General features: G+C 40.4%; 1 protein-coding gene across 7 annotated transcripts in view; it reads right to left on the bottom strand.

Annotated features, from left to right (window-relative positions):
• TBC1D5 (TBC1 domain family member 5) overlaps positions 1-7,794 on the bottom strand; it is a 472,491-nt gene extending 464,697 nt beyond the window's left edge. For 6 of the 7 annotated variants that reach the window (XM_043540976.1, XM_037890455.2, XM_043540977.1 and 3 more), the window contains exon 1: positions 7,562-7,793. The gene's annotated coding sequence lies outside the window, so the exon portion shown is untranslated. Of the gene's footprint in view, positions 1-7,561 lie in introns of all 7 variants that reach the window. The other variant, XM_037890457.2, reaches the window with a different exon arrangement.
• Positions 7,795-24,903: the final 17,109 nt, after the last annotated feature.

The raw sequence follows: 24,903 nt of genomic DNA, 5'->3' as shown, positions 1-24,903 counted from the left end.
GTCTACAGTTAGAAAAAACAAGATCAAAAAACAATTCTTGGCCTGCTAGTCTAGACAACTGGATGCAATACGCATAACGATTCATTCATAATGAACTATAGGTATCACCACAGGCAACACCTCAGTCCTGGAGGAACTTACATGTGTGGTTACCTTTAACCAGGTCAAGGAACTGTAATTCACCAGCCTGACAGTGGAGAGGGACACTTCCTCAGTCCAAGACCTGACAGGATGCTATGACCAAGAGTGACAGAACCTGCACAATGGGTCAGAAGTACTGCAAAACCTACCAAGGTCTCCATTTCAAAGATAACTTGTCAAGCAGTCAGTCATTTAAGACCTGCATAGAAGCAGTTTATTATGATGTTCTCTCATGTTTTTGTTCTGAATAGATACTTTGTTTTATGAAGGTTGGCTGTCACTGCCCTGGGGAGAAGAGGACTGCAAGTGCTGAACTGACGTCAGACTTACTCAGGTGATCAGTTAATTGCGGCCCAAACCCCAATCTAGAAAGCTGTGGGATCCTGCTCTGAGAAAGATCTCGGACCATCGCCTAATACGGGTGCCCTCAGGGAGGCCATGAAGAGGTCAGAGGTACAGTTACGTTGAGAATTGACACATACCGCTTTGTTTTTTTCAGCGTACAGAAGTGATATAAAAAGCCAAAGGAAAAAAGAACAGATTATATTATCAACTTTCCCCCCAACTTATTTATCAGCAACATAGGTTGAGGCCTAAAGGAGGAAACAGGATGCCACTGACTCATGACTGAGAGTCAAGCAAAGCACCCATTTTCAAATAACTGTGTCCAGTATTTGGTTCTATGTAGAGATATTCTATATTGTTGGGGTGGAAAGAAAGCAGACACAAAATTATCTTTATTAACATAAAGTAATTAGAAAATAAGTTATGTTCACTGAACATAAAACAGCCCCACTTTCCAATTCCCCCAGCCACTATCATTCCAGTACAAAAGACTTAAGGAAAGCAGGACAGCCAAGGTCAGGCATCAGTACTGTTCTACAAACTAAAAACAATCTCGACTAAAACAACAAACTAAGGGCCAAAATTTCTCCTAGACTAACTCCATTGATTTCTATGGTCTTATTCTAGCAGTGACTACATTCCTAAACACTTCTTTGCATTCTTCCTGAATGCACTAGGACCAACTCGTCATTCTGAGCCTGCTCCTTCATTATATTTCTGGAGTTTCTTTAAAAGACACCATTATTTAATGTGTTTAGATTGTTAAAACTTGGAAAAGAAAGGACAAACACATTTAAATCAAGTGACTTATCAAATATTTTGGTTCATGCTGATGGATTCAGTCTGTGATAGGGAATCATGGGACCTGGGTTCTGACTACAGCTTTATCATTGACTTGCTGTTAAGCCTCAGATAAATCACTTGCCTCTCAATGAAAAGGATATTCACCTTTGTAAAGCACCAACATCTATGGATGGAAAGCACTATAAAACCAGCAAGTATTAATCACATGAATAATTTAGAGAAAATTCTTTGCTCATTTTTGACTACCTTGTGATCAAAGACTGAAAAGTGGCTATGTAGAGATGGCACTTTATTACTCAGATTTATTCAAGTTGTAGTCAGAGTTATACTAAACAGAGCACATTTGATATGGGAACCATTATGAAATTAACATAAAATCTACAATGCCATTTTTACAAGTTACTTTTCAAAGAAGATCTTATAGAATTACTTAATGTGGTTAGAAAGTGTACAAAATAACTATCTTACAGAAGATAATTTAGGTAACACATGCATACTCTGTAGACTGAATAGAAACAAACCCATACTGCTTCTGTAAAGGAAAATCTTGCTTCTCTAATCTCCAGGAATTCTTTAAATATATATCAACAAAATAGTGGGTAAAGAAGAAACACTTTCAAGAAGGCCTCTGACAGTATTCCTCATAACAAGGCTGTTAAGGAAAACTAATCATGATATAAGTAGTACATTACTACTACACAAAAGAATATGGCTTAGAGATAGAGAAAATGCATATGGACTATTTTCAGAATGGCAAAAGGTTAATGGTGGGGTTTCTTACAGCTCAATACATCAGAACTAGCAGAAAAAAAGTATTTAGATTAGTCAACACTACAGAAGATTGAACTTCAAAGATATCTACAAAACCTAGATGAATGTACAGCATGATGGCTGATTAAATTTATTGTTGACAAATGCAAGGTAATGCATACTGGAAGGAATAATTTAAACTACTCATATGTATTGCTGTATTCTACATTTCCCCAACCATTCATAAGAGAGCTGAGCATTATTGTGGCTAGCTAAATAAAAAACAAGAACTTAGCAGTATTTGTAAAAGGGTGAGATATTTGTATGGATAATAAAAACATCCACAGTACAGAAGGTATATATTAAAAATAAAAAATATTTTAAGGGATGCAAACTTTCATGCTTTATGCCATATGCCAACTAGTAGGTTATAGGAATTTGTAGAAACCTTTGCTATAGCCACGTTATTCTACAGTTATATATTATGGTTTTTCTTAAACTTCCTTTGAAACATCTGGTTTTGGCCACTGTGGGAGCAGAATACTAGTCTAGATCAGTGGTTCCCAAACTAGGGGCGCCGCTTGTTCAAGGAAAGCCCCTGGTGGGCTGAGCCAGGTTTATTTACCTGCCGCGTCCGCAAGTTCAGCCAATCGCAGCTCCCAGTGGCCGCGGTTCGTCATTTTTGGCCAATGGGAGCTGCAGGAAGTGGCGCAGGCCGAGGGACATGCTGGACACCACTTCCTGCAGCCCCCATTGGCCCGGAGCAATGAACCGCAGCCATTGGGAGCTGCGATCAGCCGAACCTGTGGACACGGCAGGTAAACAAACCGGTCCGGCGCACCAGGGGCTTTCCCTGAACAAGCAGCAGCCCTAGTTTGGGTACCATTGGTCTAGATGATCACCGGTCTGATCCAGCATGGCAATTCTGATGTTACAAGGGAATAAAATTAAAATATCAAAAATATTTAGCTACAGTTCTAGAGGGTCCATAAGACCCCATGCCTTCCTTGGAACGTAAGTCCAATCCTGTTTTAACAAATAACCATATTTGTTTCTCACAGTAAAAAGAAAAGATTACTCTCAAAGCATATATAAAGAAAAAAGTTATATACTACATAATAATGGGCATGTTTATCAAATATGTGTATTTCATTCTTCATGCTAAACATAGTTCATACATTCCTGGTTTAGGGTTATCAATAACTCAACCACAGGACCTTGAATATTTATGCATCAATATGCTAACTCAGTGGCTCTCTAACTTTATCAACCTGAGGACCCCACCCCCCTCTGCTCAGCCCCAGGCCCCGTCCCCACTCCACCCTTTCCCCAAGGCCCCACCCTCGCCCCTCCTCTTCCCCCCCCCCATCTCTGCCCCTCCTCTTCCCCGCCTCCTCTCTCCCCTCCCAGCACCTCCTGCACTCTGGGAACACCTGGAGTACCCTTGCAGACCCCAGTTAAGAGAAATGTTGTGCTAACTAACAAATCCTAGGCAGGGGTACCAGTGGGGGTATGTTATAGACAACCAAATCAACCAGAGAATAGCGCAGTTACTCCTTAAACAATTGTCCAATAACATGTGGGGGGGAAACTGTGTTGCTATAGGAGACATATGCTGGAGGTCTCATTCAGCCTGTAGTAAAACATCATTGGAGTTTCCAAAAATTATAGATAATACTTTTATAACATAAAAGGCATAGCACCACACAAGGTAACTATTTTGTGCTTTATGATAAAGATGAATTAATCACAGAACTGGAAGTTGGTGATTGGCAAGGGAGCAATAATTACTTGATTACATTAACAATGAGACCAGTGGCACCTTAAAGATTAACAGATTTTTTGAATAGGGACCGGCTGGCTCACTACAAAAGCAATTTTTCCTCTCTTTGTATTGACACATCCTCATCAATTATTGGGAGTGGACCACATCCACCCTGATTTAATTGGCCTTGTCATCACTGGCTCTCCACTTGTAAGGTAACTCCCTTCTCTTCATGTGTCAGTATATTTATGCCTGCATCTATATTTTCACTCCATGCATCTGAAGAAGTGGGAGTTTTACCTACGAAAGCTTATGCCCAAATAAATCTGTTAGTCTTTAACGTGCCACTGGACTCCTCGTTGTTTTTGTGGATACAGACTAACGCTGCTACCCCTCTGATACTGGATTACATTCGATATGGACAAAGAGAGGACAGACTAAACCAGTAGATATTAAATGGCAAAAGATTTAGTTAACGCAGAGCTAAGGTTGCCCAGTGGTAGCTCGTGCCCTTCCAGAATGTCAAAGTCAGCAAAACTCAAATTTCTGAAATACAGAATTAAGGTAAATGTCCACAAAACTTTAACTCTGCCCCACCCTTGTGCTGCAATAGCCATTGGGAATTATCTGTATGCATACTAGCTGTATTCCTTGTGTTAGCTGTACTGAATTATGGAGGAATAAGCTGGAACAGGTTGGAAGAGCTCTGACTGTGACATGAGGAGATCTGGGGATTAGTTTGAGAGGCACCACAGAGCTGTGACTGTGATATAAGGAGATCTGCATCTGAGTCCCCATAAATGTCATCTAAAGAAAGAACTGCATATGTACCTTCAGGTTCCAGTCTGCATCATTGCAATGCAGAATTGTATAGATTGTGTCCGTAGACAAAGGTACGGTCAGTAGTGAGGTGGGATATCAAAACAGTCTGTGGATTTAATGATGGGTGGGAGAAAGTAGAGGTTTAAGTGACATCTTATGTTCAAGCGTGAAGGGGTCATAAAAGGATATAATGTGGTTGTTAAATTTAACAGGTGTGGTCTTCTTCTGGGGGAGCAGGCACAGCATTTGAGTGTAAGACAAATGCAGGTAGTGCCTGTCCACTAAAGCGAAAAGGCAGAGTGCAAGTATGTGCACTATGGGCATTGTGGTGCATTGCTCAAAGAGGACAGAGCATTTTCCTTAATTCTATATTTCATGGTTTTCAGAAGTCTGAGTTTTGCTGAACTGAACTTTCTGGAAGGGCACAAGCTATCATCAGGCAACCTTAACTTTGTGTTAATTAAGATTTTTGTCATTTAATTTCTGTTTAAAAACCAAGAAAGAGAAAGTTTGTTGGTAGGAGTTAGTGGTCATTAAGATAGTTGTAGATCCCACCTTGGTTTTCAGTTCATATGCTACTGTGACTACGTAATAATCAAAAGCCCTAGCTTTTAATAGTGCTTTTCATCAGTACAACTCAAAGAACTTTACACCTGTATCCCCATTTTCATTTAACTACTCATGAAAACATAAGCAGCAGAAGCAAAGACTTTGGAAGCAGGGTATGGGACTAAGAAGGGTGCAGAGTCACCTCCCTATCTTGTGAGCCAACAGAGAGCCCATGAGTAGCTTTTTGAAATAGCTTTTGCTTTCAATTGATCTATTTGTAGCTTCATTTGAATTATGAAATCACAAAGTATAAAAAATATGCACATACACACCCTGCCACATGTGTATGTCTAACAAATGACAGTTACTGTTGTCATGCTTAATTTAATCTGCACACTATAGTTAAAACATAGGTTCACAAACCATAAAAGGGCAGGCGAACATAATTCATCAGCTCAGAAGTACCTAAAGTTATTAATTTAGAGTATGAAGCTGTAAAAATAATCAAATTCTTGAGGCAACAAATTCTTCATCACAGGGGATTTCTCCCTCAGTGCATGCCTGGCATACTCTGGGTGCCATCACAATACAAATAATAGAAAAGCCTGCTGAAAATTGACCAACCATTATCAATGAACTTTATATTCCACTTCATTGCTTTCACCTCTGTACTTCAGAGGGACAGTAGCTAGAGCCTTCTGATACCAAAACTGGAGATTTCCATACCAGGTGGGAAATACGTTCAACAATGGACCTCTCAGCAATGACAGTAAGCCATGCATTTGTTATATTTTCAAAATACAAAGAGGTTTGAAAACAGTAAAATCATTAGGTTCCTTTCTCTGTGGGCTATTATCAAGGAATATAAAATCCCAACCAGCCAAGCTCCAAATATAACAGTATGTGATGACTCAAAGTGAGGTATGCATACATCATATGATGTGAGGTTACTAATTCCATTTGATCTCTCTAAATTTTTTAATTAAATATTTTCAGTGTCAACAATGTAGACAAGATTTGTTTGGAAAACATTTGTAGAGTTTTTTTGGCCTAAAAACCTTGACAGAGATAATACAGGTAAACAAATAACTCCTGTGTAATAAACAACAGACCTAAAAATAACATCCATCAATGAGCACGTTTTACAAAAGCAAAGAAGATGGTCACTGGTGTAACAATGCTTTTCTTACATTGAGCTTTTCATCCATAAATCTCAAAGGTAGGTATTACCACCAATTTTTGCCATTGGGGAAAACGGAAGTACAAAGAAGTGTATTTCACATGTCACACAGGAGGCAAGTGGCAGAACTGGGGAAAGAACCCAGGTCTCCTGGCTCCGACTTAGTGTTCTACCCACCAGAACATGCTTCTTCCGTAAACTAGATGAATGGTTTCTAAATGTTTACAAACATGTACAATCACAGCACTAAGGCAAGATGCCAATATGGCAGCAGCAAAACTTTTCCTAGGACTAGTCCACAAAGGCTCCATGATGCAAAAAAAGGCCATAAGGATCTTAATAAGCTTATGCTCAAATAAATTTGTTAGTCTCTAAGGTGCCACAAGTCCTCCTGTTCTTTTTAAGGATCTCTAGCCAAACCAAACTACTTATGGAGATATAGTACAGCACTCTAAGAGTATACAGCAGTTTATAACAGTTGAAAGTGTGCTAACAACAGTCCTTGCCTTGAAACTGATGCTAAGTAACTCAAACTACTATACCCAAGAGAAGAAGAAAACAAATATGAAGGGAATGGTTAAATGTCTGAAACTGCGTTTTTTAAGGCAACAGACTGAGAATTAGAGTGAACTGAAACCAAAAGGTGAAAAGAACCAGGATGGTGGAGGAGAGGTGTTAGGGAGGGAAGGAAAGAAGGAAAACCTAACTTCTGTGAACTATTTATAAAGGACTGGGAGGAACTCTGACGTTTTTAACTTCCCAACAGTGGAATGAAAATATAGCAAAAAAAAAAAAAATCCAGGGAGGAAAATTTGATGACAGATCATGCCCCCTACTCCCTACCCACTTCCACAGCCAGGAATGAAAGGGACACGGGGAAAAAAATCTGCTTGACACTGTCTGCTCTCAGCTTGTAATAAATTAACCTCCAGGCACCAATCAGTTCCCCAAAACGACCCTGGGGAAGTTTCTGTGAGGCGAGAGAGGGGCAGCCTACAGCAGCTCTAGCATACAGGCCTCACCGCCACTTCCTAGCGCCCCTGCTGCAACTCAGGCACAGCTGGGGGGTGAGAGAGGCCTGGGGCGAAGGGGGCAGGGAGGGAGGTGAGTGGGGCGGGGTCACTTTTATTGCAGGAGACTGGGGTGGAGGAGGGCAGTGGGTCAGGCTGGGGGGGGAGGATAAGATGCTCTGGGGCTGGTTTTACCTGCTGCGGCCGCTGCGGCATGACGATCTGGTTCAGCCTCTCTCCCTCCCCGCCTCCCTCCCTGTCTGTGCTGCCCAGACCCACGCCGGCCCGGCAGCGACCCGCCAGGAAACCAGCGCAGAGAGGGGGGAAGGGGACGGGCTCTGCCCGCACACAGACGTACGCGCGCGCGTGGCACCGCCCCCTCCCGCACGCAGGCAGGCGCGCGGCAGGGAAGCGGAGGCCGCCCACCCCGGCTGCGGAAGCGCGCCTGCTCGCGCTCGGCCGGCCCGACCCCGCTCCGGGAGCAGCCCGGGGAGAAGCTTCCTGGGCGGGGCCGAGCGGCGCGGCGGGGCAGCCTCCCCCATCTAGCAGGGCCGGAGGGTGGGGGCTGTGAGGATGGAAGCTTGGGTTGCCAACTTCCTATTTGCGGTACACTGATTACTGTTGCCCCGCCCCTTTCCCGAGGCCCCTCCCCTGCCCCCTCCAGCCCCCTCGCTCGCTGGCTCTCCCCAAGCGTGGGCGATGTGGGAACAGTCGCGTCTCCTCCTTCTTTCCCAGCAGGGAGGCCAGCACAGTGGGGCCTGACCATGAAGCTTCATGACCCTGTGTTTTAGGGTGGGGTGGAGGCCTGTGTATGAATCATGTTATGAAGCAACCCACGCTCCTACCCTCAGTCAGGACCCACCCCGGCCACAAGACCAAGTGACAGATCCACCCTGACGGCCTTGTGTTGAGCAGAGACATTCCCCAGCTGGTCATGCCCAGAGAGAACTGAAAATTGAATTGTGACAGAGAGCAGAGGTATCAATCTGTGGTGAGAGAAGATGGCGTTGGATAGGATATGCTGCCAGAGGGGTGTGATCCCATGCACTTCATCGGTCACTTCACGAGACCATATGTTTGAAAATCCCATGTAATATGGGATACTGTGAAGCTAGTGCTGGCAAAAGTGCTTTGAGAGCCTTTGAAGACAGTGGTATAAACATACAACGTATTTTATTATATTAAATTGCACAGATGTCAATTTTACATTTATTCAGAGACTTTTACCCTGGGGGGATCTCAAAGCATTTCTATATATATATACACAATATGCCTACAGTTTAACCAGCTGTGAGGTGGAGTTGGCATGTAGGCCCACAGTTTAAAATGAGATAATTTAAAGTGAATTTCATTCACTGGTCCTTTGGCAATGACTGACCAGCCTCAGACATACCTGGAAAACTCCTTGGCAAATTAAGAGACTTTAAACACTTTTAAAATTAACTCCCAGTGAAAGAAAAGTGCAAGTAGCTTGGTCATGCTCATAGAATCATAGGCTTGGAAGGGAAGGGATAGTTCAGTGATTTGAGCATTAGCCTGCTAAACCCAGGCTTGTGAGTTCAATCCTTGAGGGGGCTATTTAGGGATCTGGGACAAAAATGGGGGATTGGTCCTGCTTTGAGCAGGGGGTTGGACTAGATGATCTCCTGAGGTCCCTTCCAACTCTGATATTCTGTGAGGTCATCTAGTTCAGTCCCCTGCAGCCACCATGGGATCCCAATGTTCTTGTTTTATACTTCACCTATCATAAAGACCCCTAATTCTTGCCCTGTGAAAAAGAGTCAGCTGGTCATTGTCATACAGTGTCTTGTTGGCTACTATCATTTGTGCACCCCTCTGCTTGCCAGGAAATGAAATACTCATATTTGCCATGAAGAAGAGCTCGTGTAGCTTGAAAGCTTGTCTCTTTCACCACCTAAGTTGGTCCAATAAAAGATATTACCTCATCCACCTTGTCTCTCTTCTAGCCTGGCACCAACACAGCAATTTCAACACTGCAAACATACTTTTCTACAAGCTAGTAATTATTCAGATGAGGCAAAATATCTGACTTTCCAAGTCAGACTTTTGTATCAGGGCATGTCTGCTTGAGTGTATCAAAAAGATACTTTCCTTAAATAAGAGGTTCATTTTAGGAATTCATTAAATCTTTTTACATTTGTTTGCCAGTGGCCCCTTTCTCCATTAGAAATATTCCAGAATTTACAAATTTACAAGTCTGTGCCACTTGAAGGAGGTTCATTTAACTTGCAAAAAAAATTAGCAACATACATAATGACCAATATATTTATTATTATTTAAAAGTCAAGTAAACATAAATTTCCTGGGTTGTATTATATTAGAATAGAGTGGTATTTTGATATCAATATAGGTATGAACTAGGAAGAAAAGTTGGCCAGTTCTAGTACCAAAATTTTTTTATAAAATATAACACATTCATCATGTAAAATATACCTGTAAGGTGTCTTGTTATTCTCCTTATCTCAAGAATTGAGCAAATTCCTCTAGGCCATTTTTGGTTATTGAAGAACACTTAGCTATTTAACTTTGCAAAGGATTTTCTTAAGAAGAAATCTTACCTTCTTAGCAGCCTAATAGTGTTCTTAATTCCCCCAGCTTTTGACTTAAAAAAGAAACCAATGTAAATACTAGATTGCTGGCAATGGTGTTTTGCAGCAGCTTGCTTCAACTTTCTGCCCTAACTTAAGCAGAGTAAAGTTTCAGAGTAACAGCCGTGTTAGTCTGTATTCGTAAAAAGAAAAGGAGTACTTGTGGCACCTTAGAGACTAACCAGTTTATTTGAGCATGAGCTTTCGTGAGCTACAGCTCACTTCATCTATGCATCCGATGAAGTGAGCTGTAGCTCACGAAAGCTCATGCTCAAATAAACTGGTTAGTCTCTAAGGTGCCACAAGTACTCCTTTTCTTTTTAGAGTAAAGTTTGTAAGCTTACTATAATAACAGCAATTTAAAGTTAACTGTTACCAATTTGTTTGTTTGTTTTAAAAAAAAAACCTGCTGAATATACACAAGATTTTCCTTGATATCCCTCATTTCACTCCGATCACTGTATTTTCTGTGAGAGATCTAAATTTCCATTTGTCTCTTCTTACATTTACTTAGTGTTATAGAGGATCCTGATTATATTAAAAACTATGTAATCAGCCATCTAATATTTGTCTAAAGTGTTTTAAAATGTTGGGCAAAATAAATGTTTTTAAATGTTGGGCAGCTGAGATGGGTAGCTCACACTACCAGCAAATGTTGGGCAACTGAGTTGGGCAGTTTCACAATAGATGTTCTCAACTACCCAATGGAGAAATGGTAGTAGTGAATTATCAATACAAAGTACAATTTTTGCCATAGTAGCTATTTAACCATATGCAGTCAATATATCTGGATACCGTGGTGACTCATGCACTAGCAATATATATGCCGCTACATAGTTTCTGTCTTTGGATTGCTGTAAAAGCACGCAGACTGATAGATGTAATATATTTGGGGGAAAACCTTTATGAGAGAATTATAGCATATTCTGTACACAGGATGTAACATTCACACAATTCACTAACTACAATCTTAGGTCATAATCTCTACTGGGGCTATTGAAGAATCTCTTTTATAAACTTGCAGAGTTGGACTGCTACTGTTTTTATATGAAATATTAAGATAAACGCACCTATATTTGGAAATATATTCCAACCTGGTACTCAAGACAGGCAATTGCTAGTTGTCTATATATAGGTCATTTACTGTTACAGTCACATGTTATACCCACATGTTCATATGCACAGCATAATTGAGAAGACTGATGTTTATAATTAGGTATTTATAATTTTATGGAAAAATTACCCTTTGGACAGGAACATTTGTGTATTTCAACTCTAAGGCTTGATCTACACTGGGGGGGAGAAATCGATCTATGTGAATAACGTAGCTGAAGTTGACATACTTAGATCTACTCACCATAGTGAGTGCAGTCTTCACTGCAGTGTGTCGACTGCTGACGCTCCCCCGTCGACTCCACCTGCGCCTCTCTCTCCGGTGGAGTACAGGAGTCGACACGAGATCACTCGGGAGTTGATTTGTCGTGTCTGGACTAGACGCAATAAATTGACCCCCACTGGATCAATTGCTGCCTGCCAATCTGGCGGGTAGTATAGACATACCCTAAGTGTGAGTTTTTACGGGGGAGTTTGGTAAAATTCTATTTGTCTGTGAGTTACCCAGGTATGTAAAAGTAGATTTTATATTTTAAATTCATTTTTTCTGGTGCTGTTTTTGCACTTAAATAATGTAGGCCTTAATTCTGCAAAGACTTACAGACATGCTTAACCTTCCAAATGAGAATAGTCCTATTGACTTCAATGAGGCTGCTTACATGCATATGCCTTTGCAGGATCAAAGCCTTAAATGGTTTTGTTCTGATAGTTTAAGATTGCCCTGCATAGTCCTCAGTGAGGATAGCTTGCAGAGAGCCAGTTGCAAGATCATGGCTAATTTAGGAGTAAGCAAGGCTAGCAAATCCTGACTGACATTTGTGTTGATCACTTCCAGAACTCTCACCTGGTAAGGGACTGGAAGAAACTCAGTCTGCATGTGTCCAAAATCCCTGGCATTTGGATTCCCCAGTTTGTTCACCAAAGATATAGAAAATAATATAGAACATATGTGTAGGTTAGCAAGGTTACAGCTTGTGTTGCAATCATATAGATTTCCTGGTTTTTTACAAAATGTCAGATGCAATGTCTCAACCTAGTACTCACAGCTAGTACTTGTGGCTTAGTCAATTTATTTCTTTCAATCAGAATGCAATAGGTACCACAGCTGACACATGAAAACTGTCATAAACACATCAGACCTGTGAGACCATTGTATTTTAACTTGAAATAATACTATTTTCCACTAATATAATGCATTGCATTGGAGGATCTCAGCACACTTTTACAAATTCTAACTGGTTAAGCCTCTCCTGTGGATTACTACAAATCAGCAACATTCCTGCAGAAAAGAGCCAGGTTTTTGTGGGGTTTTTTTTTTCGTTTTGTTTTGTTTTGAAGTGTTGCTGGTAGTGTGAGCTATTCTAAGCACACACATTTAAAACATTCAAGAATAATTACATTGATTTTGAGTGTCAAGGAGCTCCCCCTGTGAAGCTCTACCCATAGAATCCTGTTTGACATCACAAGAGGAACACATGCAGCCTTCAACTTGCATTGTAAAGAAATCACTCATTCATTTGTAACAATTTTTTCTTCAATCTTTTTAATGGTTTTTCAGCAATAAAACAAGCTTTACACTAATTCTGGTTCTATCTGATTCAAAGAATAGTTTTAATACTTTATGTCCCTTTCACTCTTCATCTCTGCTCACCTGCCTGCATCCAACACTGGGAATAACAGCATAGGAAATTCCTTGTTGGTCTTGTTGAATGTGTGAATCCAACTTTTGCTTTTAAATTATAAGTTGGTTTTGCCATAAACATGCAGATTTTAACTGAAATATTTGACTCTTAAAATATTTATTTTTAAGGGAGTTCAGATCGGTTATCATTTCAGTCAGTCTTCATGTCAGATGCACAAGAGTCAGTCTTATCCACCTACTTCTGTTTATGCCTTCCAGGCAACTAACCAAAATACACTGCCTATATGCTGATAGGGAACCACACAGCTGTGCGTTTTAAGCAAAGTGCATATCATGATTTTTTTTAAACAATATTTACAAAAAGAAAATTCATCATGCAATATATTTTGATAAAAGAGCATCATTGTCTGCTTCTCCAACATAGTGCAGAGATTCAGTGGAGAGCTATCAAGAAGGAAGAGCATGGAACGATGTATTGAGGTGGAAAGATTATAGTTCAGCTGAAGTACAGCTAAGATGGGACATAACCATCTACTTCTTTTGAAAGGAGCAAAAACAATTGCCCCAAACCTAAAACAGATAGCAAGTGGGCAGACTGCTGCACCTGCCTGGTATGGTGCACCATACTTGTTGCAGGATTAAGGCTATGAGGAGGAATAATGGGTTGCAAGTAGGGTGACCATACATCCTGTTTTGTCTGGGACAGTCCCTTTTTTAAAGCCCTGTCCCAAATTTTTTTTTGCAAAAGTGGGCATTTGTCCAGTTTGCTCTTGCCAACTTGATCAGTTCAAACATCTATGAATGTTAATAATTTTGGTCCTGATTCAGTCAAAAACACTTAGGGCTGGTCTACAGAGGGGTTTAAATCAGATAATGTTGAATTAAACTGGTTTGAAAATGCTTGTGTGCGCACAACTCTCAATTAATTATAGCGCACTAACTCTGTATTTATTGGGAACTCTGAAGTCCTCTTTCAAAGTGAACTAAGATTGCAGCAAATTTAGTTCAGTGTGTTGTTCATGGGCACTCAGTGCTGCTGTGCACTATTTTGGCAGTCTTCCAACAGCGATCCCACAGTGCTTTGTGAGCAACCGTTAGTGACTTATCTGTTTACCTGTCCACCCTCCACTGCTCTGTTATAAAGTTGACCAAATGTTCCTTTCCCCAGTTAAAAACAGGAGTGGGGCCAGAATTTGCCCATTTGCTACTGGATTCAAGTATATCAGCATTGCTGCAATAATAGTCCAGAAGCCCTACAACGTGCCTCGAGCTGCTGCTTGGAGCCATGCTGAGACCCTGGATCTCGTTGCCGTCTGGGGAGAAGTGTCAGTACAGGAAGCTCTTGTGTTTAGTCCCTGGAATAAAGATTTTTATGTGGACATTGCTAGGCAGATAACCACTAAGACAGAGGTGGGCAAACTACAGCTGTGGCCTGCAGGACCATCCTGCCGGGCCCTTGAGCTCCCGGCCGGGGAGGCTAGCTCCAGCCCCTCCCCCGCTGTCCCCTCTCCTCTGCAGCCTCAGCTTGCCGCGCCGCCAGCGCTCTGGACGGCGGGGCTGCGAGCTCCTGCTGGGCGGCACAGCGGTGTGGCTGGCTCCGGCCGGGCGACGTGGCTGCCAGCCCTGCTGCTCTGAGTGGCATGGTAAGGGGGCGGGGAGTGGGGGGGTTTGGATAAGGGGCAGCGGGTTCCGGGAGGAAGTCAGGGGACAGGGAGCAGGGGGTGATTGGATGGGGAGGAGGTTGTGGAGGGGGGCTGTTGGATAGGCGTGGGAGTCCCCGGGGGCCTGTCGGGGGGCGGGGGTGTGGATAAGGGTCGGCACAGTCAGGGGACAGGGAGCGGGGGGGCAGTTGGATAGGGAGTAGGATCCTGGGGTGGGCGGTTAGGGGCAGGGGGTCCCGGGAAAGGGCAGTCAGGGGACAAGGGGCAGGGGGGGGTTGGATGAGTTGGGGGTTCTGAGGGGGGCAGTCAGGGAGTGGGAAGTGGGGGGAGAGCAGGCTGTTTTGGGAAGCACAGCCTTCCCTACCCAGCCCTCCATAGAGTTTCGGAACCCTCAGGCCAGAAAGTTTGCCCACCCCTGCACTAAGGGCTACAATCAGGATACTGATCAGTGCTGGATAACAGCAAGCAGCTCAGGAGAACTTACATTCAAACCAGGGATCCCGGGAAAAAGTCCAGCAGTGGAAAAGTGACCTGTCCATTTTTGGAGGAGCTGAACAGGATTTTGTACAATTACATGACTACTCAACCAAGAAGGTTGTGGGCCCTTCTGCCTGCTTCCCACCCTCTACCCCCAACTCTGAGGAAAACCATCAAGATTCATTGGCGGATGAGCATGAGGAGGCCAGTGAAAAGCTGTCCCATGAAAGCCAGGTGCCTGACAGCAATTCAAAAATGGCGCTGGTCCACCTGGAAAGGAAGCATGGGTCGGAGACAACAGAAGCATGGGATTTTCTAAAATTTTAACTGGCCTGGCTTCTGCTATGCATCCCAAAATGCAAAGTGAGAAAAATCCCAGAATGCATACTGCTGACTGGCTAGGCGAAGGGCCATGGGATACCCTCAGAGAACTCCCCATGCTTAGTATGCAGCAAACTGCTGCCATGTGTACACAGTGATGAGAACTGAAAGTAGGGATAGTGTCCCGTGTGCACGCTATTACTGCAGCTTAAGTATTGCCAGTTAAATAATACGCATCAATCAGTCTGGTTTAAAAAAACCCTCACTCCAGTAGATAGCCCTTAGGCATGTGCTTAAGTCTCATTGATTTCACTAAGGTTTAAGTGCTTTCCTGGATCAAGATCAGTTAAGCACCTCACATAAAGATACTCATGTGCGTAAATTGTTCGTGGGACTGGGGCCTTAGTGTGTGGAATAGATTCTGAGAAAAGTTTCGGCAGCTGAGTTATTTAAAACTAGAGCAGACCTAGCACTAAATAACAAGAGGTTGCAATTCTGCATTGGCATGGGGATGGAAGATGCAACCCTAGTCTTTCATATCCACAATTCAGTGATCAGCATACTAGCACTGTGCTGATGAACAACAGCCAGTGAATCAGATTGCAATCAGTGTACATGACAATGGAGCTAAGTGAAGTGAAACTCCAATCTGTGTAGGAAAGGCTGCACTTCAGCAAAAAATCAGAATCTTAAAAATATTTTAGACAAAGCCTGCATATTATGGCAAAATTAAACTGCAATTTAAAAATAAAAATCAGATTCATTTCCACATCATTTGCAAGGCCAAAGAAAGTTCTCACAGTGCTGTTGCCAGCACATGGTGGCAGCTGGGGAAGGGGAAATAATGGAGGGGAAAATAACACTGACCTTATTTATTTTAATAAGAAATAAATTGAAATATTATTGCTGATAATCTATTTAAACAAGCTGTTTGAATAAAGCAATCACATAGCAATTAATATTTTTATCTTGGTAATTGAGGGCTGCTTATGTCACCTTTAAGATACAATACGTCTCATTTATTCATTTATTCCATTTTAAATAAAAATACCTTCCAGATCACAAGATACATGACATTTCTAATACTTTAACCAGATAAATATCTCTCTGTAGGGAAAGTCTTGTATGCATCCTATGTTAAACCCCTGATAGAGAAGCATGATTTTTAAGTCCAATTTTATTAGTAGTTAGTAAGCAAATTCAAAGGGCCTGATCCTGCATTGCTGACACCAGAAATAATACGCAGCACACTGGTAATTAGATTAAAGGCCAAGGCTGCAAGCAACCATTATTGAAATCCAATCATTCAAACTGCAGTGTTACCCAGCAGTTAATAGTCCCTGTGGTACTAAATAATATGAAGCTTGAGGGTACTTACTGCATGCCTAGATAACAATCAGATGCAACCCCTCCACAAGCTGCAAATCACAAACCGTACTCTCTGTACATAAGAATGGGATTCTCCTCTATACCCCTTGCACACCCAGACCCTGTCCTTAACATACCCGTTCCCAAACCTATGAAAAATTATTGGAAAGGAAACCACAACAAATCAACTTCTACTGAAGACGACTCCACCCTGCCTCCATGCTCGAGGCCAATACCCATGTCCACAGACTGCACACCAGCACTGTGCCTCTGCTCCCGCCTCTGGCTCCTCTCTCAGCTCCCAGAACCACAGCATTCTCTTTTTGACTCAGCCCTCCCCCTCGGTTGTTGTCTGTATTTCCCCCTTCTGGGGGTAAGTATCTCTCTCCCATACTCTAGCCATTTCCCCAGTGGCAAGTGGGGGTGGGAGGGAACCTGGGCCCACCCACTACTCCAGGCCCCCAACTCAGTGACTCTGTAAATAGCAGCCTCCTGCTGCTCCTCTGTAACCTCGGTCATTGCAGCTCTGTTTCCCTGGGACATTCCCTCTATTCCCCATGGCCCCAGCACTTTCTTTGCCCTTATCTCAAGGCCTCAGCTGCCCTATCCAAGGTGCTTACAGTTCTCCCAGCCATCTAGGAACACAGTTCTTACTCCCTCAGCTCCCGACAGCAACTGACCCTACTCTGCCCTGCAGCTCTTTTTATATGGGCCTTCTGGGCCCTGATTGGCTGTTCCTCGCAGCCCCTCTCCTATTGTCTGCTTCCCACGCAGCCTCCCCAGGGCTCTAGTAACCCCTTCTCTGCCACTGTGGGGCGGAAGCCCCATCACAATTAATCAGTAGCCAACAAAAATAATAATGGAGACAGAGTTCTTCTCTTTGTGTTGAAAAATTCAGATTCACACCCATTAATGATAAGAGTTGTTTTAGAGAAATTCTGAAAAGGGTCACCCCTTTAATCATCTAATAAATGATTCGCTGAAACCAGCCATTGAGTCTGAGCATTGAAGTCAGTGAGAGTTTTTCAACTGATTTCAGTGGGAACAGAATTGGCCCTCTTTTTAGTACAGTACTTCAAACAAATATATACAGTACTGCCAATCATTCTGATCAAACACTCTCTCAGAATCTATTGCTACTGACTATTATTGGAGATGAAATATTTTGGGCACAACTAATAATATTCAATACCTTGTTCATATTGTCTGATAGGAGCTTATATTATGAAGTGAATCTGATCTCCATGAATGATTTGTTTCATCACCTCACTCATTCTGTTGGTTAACATTTTAGGTATTATTGCAATAAATTAGAAAAATAAGGTGACAAATTGAACAATCAAGTAGATATTTTATCATTTTCCAATATAAATATTATAATAGCATCACAAGTTGATTTATGCCTGTGGCTCTGTTTAAAAAAAAAAAAAAGGGTCTGTAGCATCAAGGGGCCCACGGCTTCAAAGACAGTACAAAAAAATTCTGGTGGATAGTCATCTTCTCCTGGTGTGTTACCAAGTGTTAACTATTTCATTGCTTCTTTGAGATTTCATCCAGTATAAATGGGCCATCTTTCTAATCCTTTGGTTTAAGAAGACACATAAAATTTAAGATTTTAATTTTTCAGCCCCAAAATTTGGGTTTCATCTCCAGATGCTCTAGTCTCAGATTTATATAGTCTCATAATATGCCTTAAAGATATCACTTATCTCATTCTTATTTGTTCATTATCACCCTTTGTTTTGTATAAATTGCAGCTATGCTGAGATTTCTCTTCCCATTTTATTTAAACAGTTAACCATTTACCAGTTTTATTTGAATTATAGAAAAATGTATTTGCTCTCTAAAATTAATTGGCTTCTTTAACAGCAATATTATTCAATAGTGCCTTAATCTGTATCAATTCTACATAAGCTTTTTACTATGGGAGTTTTAGATGTTCTAATTTTTTTATTGTTAGCTTTGTTAATAGCTCCAATTTTTCCTGCCTTTGGCATTTCCTAATTTCATGACATACACCTGAAAATCCAGCTTCTGAAAGTCACTTTGAAAGCCTTCAATATATATGATATGATGCCGAGCCCAAATTAAAATTTATATATTCCTTGATTTTCGTTTGAATAGCTATTAGAAATCCTTAAATGATAGCGTACTGAATCTCCAGTACAACTCCTTTTTATTCTCATCTGTTCGTATTATCTCTATTATTCCAGTTGTGTGTGATCACGTAAAAAGAAACCATGCACCTTCATTCTCAATATATTCCCAAATAGTTTTTTGTCTATGCAAAAATATCCACTCTCACATAAGGCTGATTTACCTCAGAATAGGAAGCCTGATCCAACACTCAGTGAAGTCCACGTTCATAGTTACTCATGTGCATGTGTATAGAATCAGGAATTCAACTTCCTTTATTTTCTTTCCATGTTATCTCCTGTCTCTATTCCATAACTGAACTTAAATAATTACTTTTCTTACACAATTTCCATGAAAAATATAACAAGAAAACCTAAAGATCAGGTTCTGCTAACTTTCCTCCTGTTGATTAGTACTTTCCTCCTGGAGTAGTCTCATTGAAAACAATGGAAATCCTAGGTACTTCCTAATGAGTAATGGTGGCACAATGTGTCCCCATGAGGGCAGCAAGCTCATCAAAAATAATCATAATTCCTTCCGGTATTTCCCAAAGAAGCAAAAGAACTTCCAAGTGTATATTTTAATTTATCTACTGATTTTTTTTATTTTTGTTTGTTGAATATATTTTAATGAGGTGATATAGGAATCTACCCCAGTATTGTGTAGAATTGACCAGTGCATTGGGAGACTATTAATTAAGCAGATCATTGAAGAACTCTGTGCTTTCACCTATGACACAAGTCTTTTAGTGATTTACTTGAGAAATACTCCAATTTATTATTAATAATAATTATTTGTATTACCATAGCACTTAGGAACCCTCTTCAGAGATCAGGATGTGGACATTTTCTAATTTAATTCCTTATTTTTTGTCATATAGCTGTGATGATTCAATTATTAATGTAATCACTTTGTTTTATTATTCTTTTGCTGGCATTATTAATCAGTAACAGCTTTATAATATTGGTCCAAATTGTTACAAACACCAAAGCAAAGTATGACGAAAACAGACAAATAAGCAACGTACCATAAAAAGTAAACTACGATTGAATAACACAATACTTGCTGGTCTTTTTTTTTGAAGGCTGCATGGTAATACAAGATCCATTCAGGACTGGAAAGAAGCGACTTGCATGAGTCAATCTGATGTGTTATCAGTTTCATTTTTAAAGACAAGCTAACAAGATGTTTATTTTAATGTGTCTGTCCCATATAAGGCAGTGCAAAAATAAGTATCAGTTAAAAGGATATCCGCATTCTCAGGCTGCCAAAATGGCTTACCTTACATGTTAATTTGTGTACACAGTATTTCTTTCACTGTCATTAGTTTTATTTAAACTGACGTTTCTCATGCTGGCTGAAAGGTAGACTGCTCCAATATGTTTTAAGCTCTTTTTGCCATGGGTTTTGCTGCCTGTCTCGATTCTCTTTTTGCCTCGATAAAAAAATAGTTGCAACAAGAACGTGCCTGTCTTTACATTGGGGGATTGGAATTGAATTTCTGGGCCAGATTCGTATAGCTCCTTTGGCTTCAGTACAGTTATGCCTATTTACACTAACAAAATGACTGTTTGCCTCCTCATCACATCAACCATCCCTACAAAAGGTGCAGCCATTTATAGGCCCGAAGTGTCAGCAGCTGCTATAATCCATTGACTGTAGTAGGAGCTCATTCCCCTGAGTTTCTCATACAAGAGTGATTTGGACTATTTTATCTGCATAGTTGCATTGCATCACAGCAGGGTACGGTTCTGCTGCTTTCTGTGCTTTGTAGTCTTGGAAGAATTCATTTTTAAAAATATATACCTATATAATTTCAATGGATGATATCAATGTGTATTTTAAGCATTTGTTGAATTTTTAAAGTTGCAGGAAATTATAGGGAGAAGTCAGACAATAATTATTTAATGAAAGTAGATGTTGAAATTCTAAAAGTTAAAGCTTTATATAACCATTAAAACATGAATTGTCACCACCATATATACAAATATACAAAGTAAATATTCTTAAATAAAACTAAGAAGTTCTCAAGCAGCATTTTTCTTACTTTGCCTATCTGTAAATTTCTATCATCATTGATGGAAATGTCTTTTGTTGATTTGTGTGTGCACAGTGAAATCGATGCTTATTGCCATATACCGATAAAAATCTAATTCTCCCAAGCCTATGTGTACACCTTGCAAAGGAGGACAGGATTCACTCCTCTGCAAATGCCATCCAGCCTATAAATATCAAGAATAGGGCTGTCAATCGATTAAAAAATTTAATGGCGATTAATCGCGCTGTTAAACAACAATAGAATACCATTTATTTTAAATATTTTTGGATGTTTACTACATTTTCAAATATATTAATTTCAATTATAACACAGAATACAAAGTGTACAGTGCTCACTTTATTTTTTTATTACAAATATTTGCACTGTAAAAAAATGTATTTTTCAATTCACCTCATACAAATACTGTAGTGCAATCTCTATCATGAAAGTTGAACTTACAAATGTAGAATTTCGTACCAAAAAAATGCACTCAAAAATAAAACAGTGTAAAACTTTAGAGCCTACAAGTCCACTCAGTCCTACTTCTTGGTCAGCCAGTCACTCAGACAAACAAGGTTGGTTACAATTTGCAGGAGATAATGCTGCCTGCTTCTTGTTTACAATGTCACCTGAAAGTGAGAACAGGCATTCACATGGTACTGTTGTAGCTGGCGTTGCGAGATATTTATGTGCCAGACACGCTAAAGATTCATATGTCCCTTCATGCTTCAACCACCATTCCAGAGGACATGCTTCCACATTGATGTTGGGTTCTGCTTGATAACGATCCAAAGCAGTGTGGACTGACTCATGTTCATTTTCATCATCTGAGTCAGATGCCATCAGCAGAAGCTTGATTTTCTTTTTTGGTGGTTTGGGTTCTGTAGTTTCCACATCAGAGTGTTGCTCTTTTGACTTCTAAAAGGATGTTCCACACCTCGTCCCTCTCAGATTTTGGATGACACTTCAGATTCTTAAACCTTGGGTTGAATGCTGTAGCTATTTTTAGAAATCTCACATCGGTACCTTCTTTGTGTTTTGTCAAATCTGCTGTGAAAGTATTGGTAAAATGAACATGTGCTGGGTCATCATCCGAGAATGCTATAACATGAAATACATGCAAAATGTGGGTAAAACAGAGCAGGAGACATACAATTTCCTCCCCCCCCCCCGCCCCAAGGAGTACAGTCACAAATTAAACTGAAGCATTATTTTTTTAACAAGCATCATCAGCATGGAAGCATGTCCTCTGGAATGGTGGCCAAAGCATGAAGGGGCATACAAATGTTTAGCATATTTGGCACGTAAATACCTTGCAACACCTGTTACAACAGTGCCATGCGAACGTCTGTTCTCACTTTCAGGTGACATTGTAAATAAGAAGCAGGCAGCATTATCCCCTGTAAATATAAACAAACTTGTTTGTCTTAGCGATTGGCAGAATAAGAAGTAGGACTGAATGGACTTGTAGGTGCTAAAGTTTTACACTGTTTTGTTTTTGAATGCAGTTATGTAACCAAAAAAAATCTGCATTTGTAAGTTACACTTTCACGATAAAGAGATTGCACTTCAGTACTTGTATGAGGTGAATTGAAAAATACTATTTCTTTTTTTTATCATATCATTTTCACAATACATATATTTGTAATAAAATAATAATATAAAGTGAGCACTGTGCACTTTGTATAATCTGTTGTAATTGACATCAATATTGAAAATGTAGAAAAACATCCAAAAATATTTAATAAATTTCAATTGGTATTCAATTGTTATAAGTGTGATTAATCGTGATTAATTTTTTTAACCACAATTAATTTTTTTGAGTTAATCACGTGAGTTAACTGCGATTAATTAACAGCCCGAATCAAGAGCATTTGGGAATTTTTTAAAAAATCACCTACTTCTGATCAAATGAAAAATCAAAGCTAACAAATCAGCTACCATTTTAGGATGAACATGCAAGTTTCTGTGAAACATATTGCTCCATAATGTGGTAGAGGCATATTGAAAAGCAGGAGAATGTTTCACCGTGGCAGACAAAATACACAAGAAAAAAGTACCCCAATTTTGCCCTCAGGAATAGGGGCCATCAGGGTGGAAAGTAATGTGCAGTGGTTACTCCTATATTATGCATTCTGGGCCTGATCTTAAAGCCCCTTAAAATTAGTGGAAAGACTCCTATGATGAGGCCCCTATGTGAAGAAAAGTAGGCACAGCATTTTAAAAAGATGGTTTCAAGGCCAAGTCCATTCAGGTTTGTGTTGCCCTCCAGAAGCAGCTAACATATGCAAGTAAAGAGGAAGCAACTTCTGGCCAAGGCAGCAATCAAATGCTCATTTTCACCTTTGCACCTGCAAACACAGACATTAGTGATGCTCCTGTAGGATCGCTGCTCTTCTGTGAACACTGTGTATACGGGATGGATGGTTTCTTGTTGAAAAATGCATCAATTGTCTTCTTGTGAATACATGCCATTCTGTGTTCTGTTTTTAGTTCTACGTGCTGGGGCTCTACATCCATGATTTATTATTCTCATAATTGGTAAGATGTCTCTTATGGATATATTTTCTGCTTCTTAGCTATTGTCTGTGATGGTCAATATTAAACAATATTTTCCTGACTGTCTGTCACACAGAATAAGTCTGTCTTTCACCATTTACACTCAGCATGCTTTTATCGCTTGACTTGTTTAATCCTTGAAGTAGTTATATGCTGCATGAGACAATGGAGACTATCTAGGAATCAGACTGTTCTTTGAAGTGACATGAGTTCAGTGAAAGCCAGCAAGAACTAATTTATCAGTTCAGCCATCCCACATATGGTGAATGCTTCTACAGTCTGTACTTATGCCAGCTATGATCCCTACTTCCATAAGATGGCACATCCTTGCCCATGTAACCTGGCTTAGCTGATTTCTTTTCCATAGTTATCCTTCTTCAACTGTACCCTCTTTATATCAGCCGGGGCTGATTTTATCTGCTGCCTTGCATTACCTCTTTTCTTAATATAACAGAGAGCTCTTATACCACATCTGATTGCTACAGCTATATATGATTGGCAAGATATTAGGTCTCCAAGAGATGCAAGTGCAGATGCTTTTACTGCATTAAGGTAAACATTCCCTTTTCATTATTGGAAACATCCCCACTCATTGAAACAACACCACTTGATTTCTGCTCACATTACAAACTCACCTAGAGTTAATGGGGACTTAGGGTGCTCTGTTTGAAAGTAGATTTTTGGTTCATCTTTTTACTCTACATTCCTTTTTACACTACAGGGGATGATATGGCTCAACATGTTCATTGCCTGCCTGACTTCCCTCTGTTCTATGTACTGTGGTGTGTAATTAACAAGCAATGTGCCTTTTATACAAAGGAAAAGCAATTGGTGGACTACATGGCAATTTTCTAGTATACTACTGTGTTTCCAGAGCTTTGCACATTGCTGCTGACACCTTTACTAATACAATAGTATGATTTTAACACACCAACAGAAATGCAAGGAAAAGGTAGAGCCATGCTGGCTGCTTCAGTGCTAGAAAAACAACAAATTAAAATGTTTGGCAAACAGAGGGCAAAAGTCTAAGGGAAAATAGTTGTACTTCCAAGATTCTCAGGGTACATCAAACAATAAAGATTAACAATTTATTATTGCTTTGTATTCTCATGATCATTTTATTTTTTCCCCTGTTCATCTGCTCAGGAATTGAATACTATAAAGAAGGTTTTACATTTTGTAAGTTCAGTAAAACTTCAGTAAAATCAGTAAAAAGTACTGTGCGCGCACACACACACACACATGCAAGAAACAGTAACTGTATCCCTTTAACCTCTAAAATATGTTACATAATTGCATAAAAATCAACTGAGTTATTATGAACTTTACTGAGGTCATTAATTAGCCCATTAAAATAGTTACTGTGGGAACGGCCAAGTTATTATGAACTGTAGTATTTAAAAGAGCAAGGCTAAGATATTTTGAATGGCTACCTGAATTAGAATTTTGTTTATAATGATGTATTGCTCATGAAAGTGAGCAATGGGTTGCGCTAAGCATTGTGTAGCCAGTTTTGCAAGTTTCCATATACAACTTTGCAAGTTTCTAAATATGGAATGCTCCATATTTCTGTTTCCAGTTGAGCCTTTTTGGAGTCGAGATGGTAAAATGCA

The sequence above is a fragment of the Chelonia mydas genome, chromosome 2 (assembly GCF_015237465.2).
Source record: "Chelonia mydas isolate rCheMyd1 chromosome 2, rCheMyd1.pri.v2, whole genome shotgun sequence".
NCBI classification, from domain to species: Eukaryota; Metazoa; Chordata; order Testudines; family Cheloniidae; genus Chelonia; species Chelonia mydas.
This window is presented reverse-complemented; position numbering and strand designations above follow the sequence as displayed.